This window comes from Mus musculus, chromosome 9 (genome assembly GCF_000001635.26).
Source record: "Mus musculus strain C57BL/6J chromosome 9, GRCm38.p6 C57BL/6J".
Taxonomy (NCBI): Eukaryota; Metazoa; Chordata; class Mammalia; order Rodentia; family Muridae; genus Mus; species Mus musculus.
The window spans coordinates 70,946,448-70,958,310 of NC_000075.6; the positions used below are offsets into that span (position 1 = coordinate 70,946,448).

Below are 11,863 nucleotides of genomic sequence, written 5' to 3' on the forward strand. Positions count from 1 at the left end.
TAAGAGGGCCTGGTGCATGCATTTCAAAAAGGTACAAGACTCCCATTTCTCCATGTGGGCCTCATTTCCCACTCTCAAAAGCCCCTGCAACATGGTTGTCTGTCTCTCCATGATGTTAATAATCTTTCAAATGAGTTCTTTGCCCCTCAGAAGTCCAACAGTCCATCTCAGTGTCTCTCATGAATGAATCCACACCCTGAGGCTTTTCACATATAAACGGTCAGATAAACTACATTTATTTAAAGTTCCTACCTATCAGAAGTGAGTAGCCAAGTTACCCACTTCCATCCCATACCTTACTCTTGTTGGCACCAGCTAAATTAATAAGCCAAAATAGTATATCCATACTTTGTGTTTTCTTCCCCAAGTGGGTAGAAATTGAATTTACTACAGCCCTCAGATTTTATTAAAAATTGAATTTACTACAGCCCTTCCATTTTACACACTCATTTATGTTTTTAAACATATTTTTAAAATTTTAGGGACAACATTTTAAAGAATCTAATGACCAAACACATCCCTAAGCATAGTGAATATTCATGAAAGTGATTGGCTTCTCAGCACATCAACCTGTCACACCCCCCGAGCTGCTCCCTAATTCTGTAAGTAGTGTACCTCCAGATCTTGTATTTCTTTCCAAACCCGCTGTTTTCCTTCCTCAGAGGCATCTCTATCCTGAGTTTGATGTCTACGGTTCTCATCCATGCTTGTCTGTGCTCCAAATAGATAACATAGCTATAATGTATTTACCACTATTTCGTATGCTTCCAAACTTTGTACTCCACTAAGTTTGAGCATGAAAAGTCCCTCACAGGCTCATGTGTTTAAATCTTTTGTCCCCAACTGCTGGTGCTGTTTTAGGGGGTTGTGCACCTCAAAAGTCAAGGCAGCGCAGGAGGATGTGAGACACTGTAGAGTGGGCCTTGAGGACCACAGGAAGTAGCCCTGCCTACTTCCTGTCTAAGTACTCTGCCTCTGGTCAATACCAGGTGTTACAGCTGCAGGCCAGCCTGCTTCAGCCACGTGCCATGCCATGTGCCATACCACACTGTGTGCCGAGCCAGGCCATGTGCTGGCCCACGTGCTGGGCAGTCCCCTACACAAAACTCTCAGGGGACATGAAGGTGTCCTCCCTTCAGTTGTGTCTGCTCCATATTGTGTCACAGTACCTTGAGAAATAACTAATATGACGTGTGTGTGTGTGTGTGTGTGTGTGTGTGTGTGTGTGTGTGCAGTCTTCTTTCTCTGTTTAGCACTCTAACTTTGAAACGTCTCTTTGCTAGTAGCTGTCATAAATGGCGCCACCATGTGAGTGTAACACAGTTTGTCCCTTGGACTGATAGATACTTACATTGTTAATTCATTTTGTTATTGTGCTGATGTGAACAATGTTGCTGTGGGCATTCATTATCTGGGGGTGGGGGAGGGAGGGAGAGAGGAAGGGAGGGAGGGGGGCAGATATTGATATTCTAGTATTTTCTCCCAGGAGTAAAATTTCTGAGCTGTAAGATACGCATCCCTTAATGTTCGTAGATGTTGACAATTTATCCTCCAACGTGGTTATCACAATGAACACATCATTAATAAAATGTGAATGTTCTTCCAATTTTTCCACATTATCGCCCCACTTCCTGGTGTCAAGTGATACCGTTTCCATCAGTTTGATGGATGCAGAACAGTAGCTCGTTTTCATTTTCAGCTTTCTGGTTAACAGTGGAGTTAGATGTCTCTCTGTGTGGGTCACTGGCCGTTCAAATTCCCTCTGCTGTAATCAGCTCACCTCTCTTCTGCTGGCCGGTTGGTGTTTTCTCTACTGATTTTTAGTGCTTTGTCGCTATCTGCAGGGTAGGTATCTCCTCCCACTTTACAGTTCATCCCACCCAGGTGCCTCCTGTACTTTTGATGGATAGAGCTTTGATTTCCACCCCCACCCCCCGCCCCATGCAGTCAGATTTATAATCTTTTCCTTTGGTAACATCTTTAGTGTCTCTATTTCTTCAGTTTACTCTTTTAAATTTCACACAAGAAGCAATTCTTGAAACAAAGCTATTCTTTGAGTGGTTGTGATCCTGGAATTACTAGAATTTTCCTTGGTTGGTCACCACACACTGTCATTTAACAGTCTATACGTGCACGGAAAAGTGATTATTTTCTGCCTGTGTGTGTATAAGCAAGCTGTTCCTGCCTTCCAAGCCCGTAGGAGAGATCAGTAATTGCTCTGTTTGCTTTGTTTTTATATCCATATGTTAATGTCGTCACCTACTCAATAACTCCTTTGGGACACTCTCCCAAGCCTGACCCTTGTTCTTTTCTTGTTTTTAGAATTGTCATTGTGCCTACTTGTCACTGTATGTCTGTGCAGGTGCATGCATGTGCATTTGTGAGTGTGTCTGTGGGTGTGTTCTCAGGTTGGTGGGTGAGGGTGAGACTTTTTTCCCTGAACAGACTGGACATCAGGTTATATTTTCTAATAATTTGGACCTGATTCTTTGGAAAAGAATCTCTTCACAAGTATGTAGAGATACTGTTGAGTACATTTTTAAAGATTTATTTTGAATTTGTGTGTGTGTTGATGTAATGTATGTGTAAAGTGTGTGCGGTGTGGTGTGTGAATGTTTGTGTGTGTGTGTGTGTGTTTGTGTGTGTGTGTGTGTGTGTGTGTGTGTGTGTGTGTGTATGTGTATGTGTGTGTAGGAGTACATCCTTGTGAGTGTGAGTGAGTACCTGTGAAAGCCAGAACGGAGCACCAGATGCTCCGGAGCTGGAGTTATAAGTGGTTGTGAATCACCAGAAATGGGTTGCAAGAACAGCAAGAGCTCTTAACCTCGTAGCCATCTCCAGTCTAAGAGAATGATTGCATTCAGATGCCAGTATTCCTTTCTGCAGATGGAATATTTAGTATGGGCCACTTTTGCATCTTTGTGATAAGCATATCCGACAAAAAGAACAGAAGGAGGAAAAAATTAATTTGGCCTATGGTTTCAAAGGGTCCCGCCTGTGACTGGTTTCCCCTTGGGCTTGTGTAAGGTATTGTGGGGAGGAAGCTGGTACTGGATGGAGATGGCCTGATCAGATCATGACGAACAGGAATTGGGGCCTGTCAGGAAGTGGCCAGGGATAACATCCCTTCAATTGCCTGCCAGTGACCTATTGTCTCTCACTAGTCTCCAGCTTTCAGAAGTTTCAACACTCTCACAAAATCATGTCATCATCTGGGAACGAAGCAGGAGCCTCTGTGGGGCACGCGATCCCGTGACTATACACGTTCCTATATTCTCAGTCTCTTCCTGCATTCTTACTTTCCTGTTTTCTGCATCCCAACTTTTATTTTATGTTGTGCTTCTGGTTGGAAGCATTTTAAATTGATTATCATAAATTGCACAGTTTGCCCATACCTAAAAAAATCCTTTACATGAACATTTTCAATTTTATTGATATATTCCTTTTCATTTTTAAAATATTCTCTCTGTATCTTTTTTAAAAAGATATTTTTGCAGTTTATCTTATGCACATGTGTATGCGTATGCATATGTGTACGCGTATGTCTCTGTGCTCATGAGTGTAGATGTCTGAGAAGACTGGAAGAGAGTGTCAGATTTCAAGGAACTAGTTACAGGCAATTGTGAGTCACCCAGTATGGGTGCTGGGAATAGAACCTGGGTCCTCTGCCAGAGCAGTGCTTGCTCTTAAACACTGAGCCAATTCTCCAGCCCTCTACCTGATTATCTGCTCAGAAAACGAACATTTAAACTTATATACCTACACTAATTTTCTTTTATCTAGATTATTCCTGTCCTTATTATTTATTATTTTCTACTTCCATGTTGACTTTTCTCAGGAGATTTTAAGTCAGAATTTTAGTTCATTTTTTCACTTGTGGATCTGGATCTCTACTTCCCACACCGCTCTGACCGCGCCCCTCACACTTAATACACGGTGGGGTTCATTTTCCCCTTAAGTTCCCACTTAGCCCCATTACATAGAGTTTTGTTATAATTGCTGGCAGTTGACACCCATTTTAGAAATGGTGAAAGGTGAATGAGCCTACAGCCTCTGCTGAGAGCACAGCTTACCTTCCTCCACCCCTCTGCTTTACTGTCCACTCTGCTTCTACATATAGAAAACATTCCAAACCATTTGAGAATAAGTTCATATGTCACAAACCACTTGAGAATAAGTTCATATCTAAATACCTAAGTACTTCAAGGTGCATTTCCAAAGATAGTCATTTTTCTACATAAAAATCAAGAAATTTAGTGGTTGGGGGCACTGGAGAGAGAGCTCAGTGGTTAACAACACATAGAGCTTTTGCAGGGCACCTAAGTTCAGTTCCCAACACCTATGCCTGGCAGTTCAGTCACCTGTAACTTCAGCTCCAGGAGATCTGACACCCTCTTCTGGCCTTGTCTTAGGGCTGCTCTGGTAAAACACCAAAGCAGCTTGTAGGGAAAAAGGGTTTATTTCAGCTTATAATTCTTCGTCACAGTTTATCAATGAAGGGAGGCAGGGCAAGAATTCCAGGTAGGAGCCTGGAGTCGGGAACTGAAGCAGAGACCATGGAGGAACCAGAATGCTGATTACTGACTTGGTCTCCACAGCTTGTTCAGTTTGCTTTCTTATACACCCAGTGGCTACCTTCTGAGGGTGACACCACCTTCAATGACACCTCCTGCATCAATTATTAATCAAAAGAAATGCCCAATAGATTTGGCTATAGGTAAATCTTGAGAAGGCATTTTCTCAATTGTTTCCTGTTACCCAATGACTCTAGCTTATGTCAAGCAGACATAAAACCAAACCAAACAGGCCTGTAGGTCACCTGTATGCATGCACATGCACACACACAATTAAAAATAAAAATAAAAATAAAATCTTTTTTAAAACCCCTCTTTTCATAGGATATCAAGTTTATCAATGATTTTCTTTTCATGGTATGAGTTTCCTCAATAAACCTTTGTATTTCATCATTTCTGCATCTTGTTGTTGTTGCTGCTATTGTTGCTATGGATACCTGTTTGCAAAGCAACACACACATTGTTGGGTCTTATGTAGAACCTATTAGAGAATTTGTTGAGGGATGGAGATGTAGCTAGGAGGACCAACACTTGCCCATCACACAGAAGCTTGACCCTAACACATCAAAAGTAAAGGAAAATAAATAGAATATAATGAAATGGGTCAGTTTTTAAAAAAATGAGTATATGAAGTCCTTTGGGAGATAATGATACAAGATGACATCTCAGCTACTAGCTGTGGACTTTCTAAGTCTCTTAGTTATTCTGTGAGCAAACTTCCCATCCCCTCGCCTATAAAATCATGTCAACACACATGCCGACCTCTTAGAGACTTAGCAAAGGCTGAACAAGAGCTGGAACAGTCTGGAGTGGAGGTAGAGGAAAACACAGCAAGCCAGCTATTTGTAAAATGGCACTGCGCTGCTTAGCGTTACAGACGTCAGTGGAGTGTCACGCAGCACCAGTGTCCTGGAAGTGATGTATAAAGCAAGCAGGTCACACAGAGGTCTAGGCTCAACATGCAGATAATAGGCCCTACAGTTAGATCATGTCTCCAATGTGAGATCATGGGAACAACTTACGGTAAAGGCTGCTGGGAAGCGGGGATCCAAAGCCCTTTGTATGTTCTCTGAGTGCAGGTCAGTATGTCATCCCACTCTGGCTGCACTGTGGAGCTTCACAGTTTGACAGGAATCCCTGCTTTGAGCTTGCATTTAGGGAGCTAAATCCGTAGCTTGTACTAATGGGTCATTTGCTTTTGCATTGGGCATTGGAGCTGCAGGCCACAAGGTGCCTCAGTTCTTTTCCTCAGGCAAGGGAGAAGGAAACCAAGGAAAACAACCCAAGCCATGATTGCTAGTCTACTTCCTGAGTGGTGGAACTCACTCAGCCAATGAGAAGCTATGTGGAATGACACAAAGCGGTGGACTTCTTCCCAGCGCTTCTTGTGGGCAATATTTTTGGGACGGTTGCTTCCATTCAAATTGCAGTTCAAACCTGATGTATAGTCACTTCTACTCTCAGGGTCAAATGAGGCAGAGAGGAAAGCTAAAAAAAAGTCTGGGGTTTAAATTAGAGTCCGTTTTTAACTTTTCAAAATGTTCTTGGTATTTTAGAATCTGGATAACCTTCAATCAGACAATGCTACATACCAGACCAAGGAGTAACAGTCTATAAGATTATAATTGAAACAGCTTCAGAACCACGCATCGTATCTTCAGTTGTATGAACTTAGAGTCTCTTGATAGCTTTATTCCATCACCCATAAGATACGGGCTCACTTACTACCAGATGTGACTGGGCAATTTTCTTAGGCTTCTCAAGGGTTAAACCGTTGAATGCTGTCCTGTTAAACAAAACATTTCTAAGGCTCTCCCCAGGGATTCTGAGGCAGGGCACCCGGAATGGGCCTTGAACCTGTGTTCTCAATATGAGCTTTGGAAATGTCGCAGTGACAGAGAAAATAGCCTTTGCTTTCAGGAGCAGACAGCTCTCGGCTTACATCCTTGGATTTTCATTTCCTGTTCGTGTGGTCCTACACAGATAACTTGACCTTTCTCAGTTTCATCTGGAAGAAGCAGCGATAAGAAATGTTCTCCTGAAAGTCCTGAGAGGATCAAAATGACTCTTTGTAACCCTGATTTCCTCAGGACTGTTAGGCCACTTCTTCCTGTCTGGGCCGATCTGATGATTAGTGTCAGAAGTACTTAACACAGGAGCATAACACCTCCTAGTCACCCCTGACACACATATGTGGGGTAGTCTGAACAAATGTTATCCTTTAAAGGACACAGGGCTGTTGGAGCCCCCAGGAGTACCTCCCTGTTACAGTGGTCTGTCCGTGTGGCACCTCCAGGCCTTTGACAAGGTGTTCCCAGTAACCTCAGCTAACGTCCCTTCACTTTCTGGCTTCCTGCTGTGCCATTATACTTAATTCTACCAGAAATTCCATTTTTCTTTCTTTTTCTCTCTCTCTGTGTGTGCATGTGTGCACATGCTTGTGTGCATGTTTGTGCATGTTTGTGCATGTGTCCTCTTGCATGCAGAAACCAGGGAACCACCTCAACTCTTTCCATAAACACTGCCCACTGTGGTTTTGGAGACAAAGTCTTTGACTTGGCCTGAAATCCTCCAAGGAGGCTAGGGTGGCTGGGTTATTAGCCTCAGGGCTCCCTCTGTTTCCACCTCCCCAGTGCTGGATTCCAAGTGTGCCCCAGCTCTTTTATGTGGGTGCTGTTGGTAGATTCAGGTTCTTGTGCTTGGACAGCAAATGCTTTACTGGAAAGAACAATTTCCCAGCCTCAGAAATTCCAGTTTTCTTGAAACCACTCCTGCATTTATATTCTTCTTCAGCAGAAATATGCAATAAAATGATTCTACTTGATTTTCCACAGAAAACGCTCTAACTACTTTGTGCTATGCAGATTTCCCTTCCTGGACCTCCAAATCCTTCATGATTATTTTCCTCCCATCCTAATAGAATTCAATAGAATTTTTTATAACTGCACTTACACTTTCTTTATATATAACTCTTCTTCAAGAGGATGTAAAACACACGTTAAAGACAAAGCTATGTGAGATATGTTAAAAGAAACTTTAGGAGTTGAAAATAAAGGTGAAGAAAACATAGTCTTTTCATAAATGAAGTTGTTTATCAAACACACGTTGTATAGTTCTTTATAGTTCTCAGCAGTGAGCTAAATATCTAGTTCAGAACCCTCTGGGGTCAAAAGATAAACTTGATGAGCCTCAAGCCGATAACTAGGAAACCTCAAACCTTAAACATGGTTTTACCTTTCCCACTGACCCAGAATGTTGGGTTTTCATCCACATCAGAATCATTAAAGTCATGAGGCCCGTGCTCTCATCTGATGCTGTGGGTGAAAGGACATGCTGCAGAGGGCATGGTAGCTGGGCACAGGAGCTGGGCCAAGGACAAGCTGATGCTCTGGCCCAAAGCAGTAGCCATGGCAACAGAAGTGATGGCTGCCCCACTCCCTCCAGCCATGATGCCCGTAAGAGGCATTGGCAGAGGGAGCCAGTTGTGCTTCTGAGCTAGGCTCTTGCCAAGGGAAGCTTATGTAACTTTTAAGCATAATCGCTAGGACAGAAAATTTGCAAACCTCTTTTATGTTATCCTCAAAGATCCAAATCCACACAGAGAAGGCAAGTGTCCAGTCGTCCAGGCTGGCCAAGTCCAGGTGTGAGTCCCTCGCACAGGCAACCTGTAGCCTGCCTCAGATTCCCCCTCTTCCTCTCTACTTCTGAGTAACAGTGCTGCCCAGGAGGAAGGAGCCCAAAGGAGGATGTGTGCTTTTGGAAGCACCATTCACTTCAAACAAACCTTCACTTCTCAAAGAGATGAAGCCCGCATAGGGATAACAACACCCGCTGGGTCCTGGAGATGCAAGGTGGCTTTTGATTCAGACACTGACTGATGAGTTTTCTGAATGAAGGAGACAACAAGAACAAAGGAGCAGGGCCACTGGGAAGGCAAGGGACTGGAAGAGGATGGGCTTGAAAGCAGGTAACACAAAGGTAAAAACAGCAGCCTCGCACTAAAGAGTTCTGAATGACAACGAACTGACTCCACTTGATAATTCACACCGAAGGATCTCCATGCTGTTTGTGCGAGTGCATGTAAACTCCATGGAGACTTCAGGCCCGGTTTGCTAGACTTTTCTGGGAAAGGAGGAAGAGTCAAATCAATGTCAGAAAGGTGGGGGGAGGACAGAAGGAAGTACAGCAGCTGAACCTACGAGCGAGTGGGGAGCAGGAAACCTTCGGGGGGAGCGGGGAGGTGACACTGACAGGGAGAGATGGCAGGCTCATTTTCATTTCTGGTTTTATTTTCTATAATTTAAAAAAGATTTATAAGTTGGGTATAAAGACATGTCTGTGACCCCAGCCATTTGGAGGCGAAGGCAGGAGGACACACACACACACACACACACACACACACACTCCATAGTGGGATTGTTGGATCCTATGATTTCTATATTTTTAGTTCTTTAAATAACCTTTCTACTGTTTCCATAATGACTGTATTAATTTACATCTCTACCAGCAACATACGAGTTTCCCTTTGTTCACATTTTTATCAATATAAACATTAAGAGATCTATATTCCTGTTCAGAAAGAATTCATGTCTGGTTCTGATCATAAGCAGAAGTCAATTACTTGAGCAGAGTCCGTAGAATAACCTTCAGATAAGCATTCTAAACTTTCCCTTGTGCATCCTTAAGTCTCACTGTGAAGGTCAATAACAGATTCTTATCTTCCCAGCTGCCCTTGCTGCTGGGATGGTCATGTGACTAGGACCTGACTTCAGCCAAAGTTCAGCGAGGAAATGAAATGAGAACTGACGAGGCATCTATCAGCCTTCAGGTGACATGTCTAAAGATGGTAGAATAGAAATAAAGGAAGATCCTGTTCTAGGAGCTGGGAAGTTGGCTTTTCATGCAAACTTGAGCACCTGAGTCAAATCCTCCAGAATACATTTTTTTAAAGCTGATGTGATGGCATACTCTTGTAATTCTAATGTTGGGAGACAGAGCTAGTGACCCTGGGGGCTTGATGGCCAGCCTAGCCTAATCACCGAGTCCACCATGGGTGAGAGACCCTGTCTCATAAAACAAAAGTGGCATTGAGGCTGACCTCTGGTCTCCAAATGCACATGAATACACACACATACACACACAGACACTCACAGACAGATACACACACAGAGACATATACACAGACACAGAAACATAGGCACACACAGACACACCCAAACACACACACACAGAGATACACAAACACATACAAACACACACATAGAGACACACACACAAACACACATAGACAGACAGATACACAGACACACAGAGAGACACATACATAGACACAGACACATACACACATACACACAGACATATACAGACACACACACAGACACACAAACATACAGACACACACAGATATACAAACACAGAGAAACACACAGACACACACAGACACATGCAAACAGATATACCCACACACAGACACTCACACACACAGACACACAGACATACAGACATACAGACACAGACATGCAAACACACAGACACACAGATACACAGACACACAGAAATACACATAGACATGTACACACAGAAACAGACACATAGACACACATACACAAAAACAGATACATACGTCAGACACAAACACACATATACACATACACAGTCATACACACAGGCATAAACACAGACACACAGAGAGATATAAATACACACAGATAAGCACACACAGAGAGATATACACACAGACACACAGGTACACACACACACAGATATACACAGAAACACATACACAAACACACACATACAGTCACACACAAACAAACACACACAGACACACACAGACAAACACACACAGATACACACACAGAGACACAAGACACACACAGACACAGAGACACACATATAGGCACACAGACACACAAAACCACACAGAGACATACATACAGACACAAACACATACACACCACACAGATACACACACACCACACACACACAGACACAAACACAGATGCACATACAGACACACATACACATATAATACACACAGACACACACAGGCACAGACACACAAACACCTAGATACCCACAGACACACAGACAGACACATACACACAGACAGACACACAAACACACAGATAAAAACACCACACACACAGACACACACACACACACAAACACAGACACACACACACAGAGACACACACACAGACAGACACACACTGCACACACAGACACAGACACACACACACACAGATAAAAACACCACACACACACACACACACACACACACACACACACACACAGATAAAAACACCACACACACAGACACACACACAGACACACACACAGACGCACACACAGACACACACACACACACACACACACACTTTCCCAGAGATCTTGGCTCTTTTATGGCAGTTTTGAGTTGGGGCAGCAATTTGGGGTTGGTTATAGTCACATCTCTTGTTACACATGTAATTAAATGGTTTATTGCTTAAGTGTATACTATTTGGGCTCTCTGTCATTTTTAAACTGGGCATAGTGGTTTATGCCTATAATCTCATGAAGCTGAGACTGGAGGATCGTGATGTGGAGGGCAGCCTGGACCAGTCTATAGAGAGAAACTCTAGACAAACAAAGCTAAACATATCCTTGCAAATTTGACATTCCTGCTCAAAAGTGTAAAGGGTGAAGTGTAGAGATGCCTGGGACAGTGAGTGTAGAGACTGGGGCCATATTTTTGTCACAGGGAAGAAAGAAGTCATAGGTATTCCTGAATAAGAAAACAAATTGCCCTTGGGTGACCCCTGGAACTCTTAAGCACAAGCGAACCTGGCCCTTGAGTCTTTGATTTCAAGCTGATTTCTGTCTCTCTGTTTTGTATCACAGGAACTCCAGCCCCAGAAAGACTTACATGGTCACGAGCCAGTGTTCCACTGAGTTCTAGTCCAGTGACTTTGGGACTCTGAATGAGCCTTGGCAAGTGTGCATTTATTTTCTCATCTGCCCAGAGGGCTTAGCAACACCTTATGCCACTTGTTTTTAGGAGGATCTATTTTCGTGGAGCTTTAGAGCCTAGCTTGATACCTGGAGGTGCCCTTAAAAGACATTTATTGGATGATGTGCTGTGACAGCTGGACACTTTAGGGTGGTTTGTACAATACCATGAGCCTGAGGGTTGAGTTTTTGTCTCTTGACTCCATAGAGTATAAAGGGGAACAGAATTTATTCAGTGCTGTCTTCTTGGTGGTAATGTGTTAGGTCCTGAGAGTTAGGCGGAAAATTCAGCTTTTGTT

General features: G+C 43.2%; 1 protein-coding gene and 1 long non-coding RNA gene across 9 annotated transcripts in view; one reads left to right on the plus strand and one right to left on the minus strand.

The window, feature by feature from the left end:
- Lipc (lipase, hepatic) overlaps positions 1-5,774 on the minus strand; it is a 154,094-nt gene extending 148,320 nt beyond the window's left edge. For both annotated transcript variants that reach the window (NM_001324473.1, NM_001324472.1), the window contains exon 1: positions 5,597-5,774. The gene's annotated coding sequence lies outside the window, so the exon portion shown is untranslated. The remainder of the gene's footprint in view (positions 1-5,596) is intronic.
- The window catches only part of Gm32017, a 43,848-nt gene extending 32,302 nt beyond the window's left edge, over positions 1-11,546 (plus strand). For 3 of the 7 annotated variants that reach the window (XR_001779219.2, XR_001779222.2, XR_001779220.2), the window contains 2 exons: positions 9,301-9,402; positions 11,457-11,546. This is a non-coding gene — a long non-coding RNA (predicted gene, 32017). Of the gene's footprint in view, positions 1-482; positions 9,403-11,456 lie in introns of all 7 variants that reach the window. The other 4 variants (XR_003948349.1, XR_003948348.1, XR_003948350.1 and 1 more) reach the window with 3 other exon arrangements.
- The last annotated feature ends 317 nt before the right edge of the window (positions 11,547-11,863 follow it).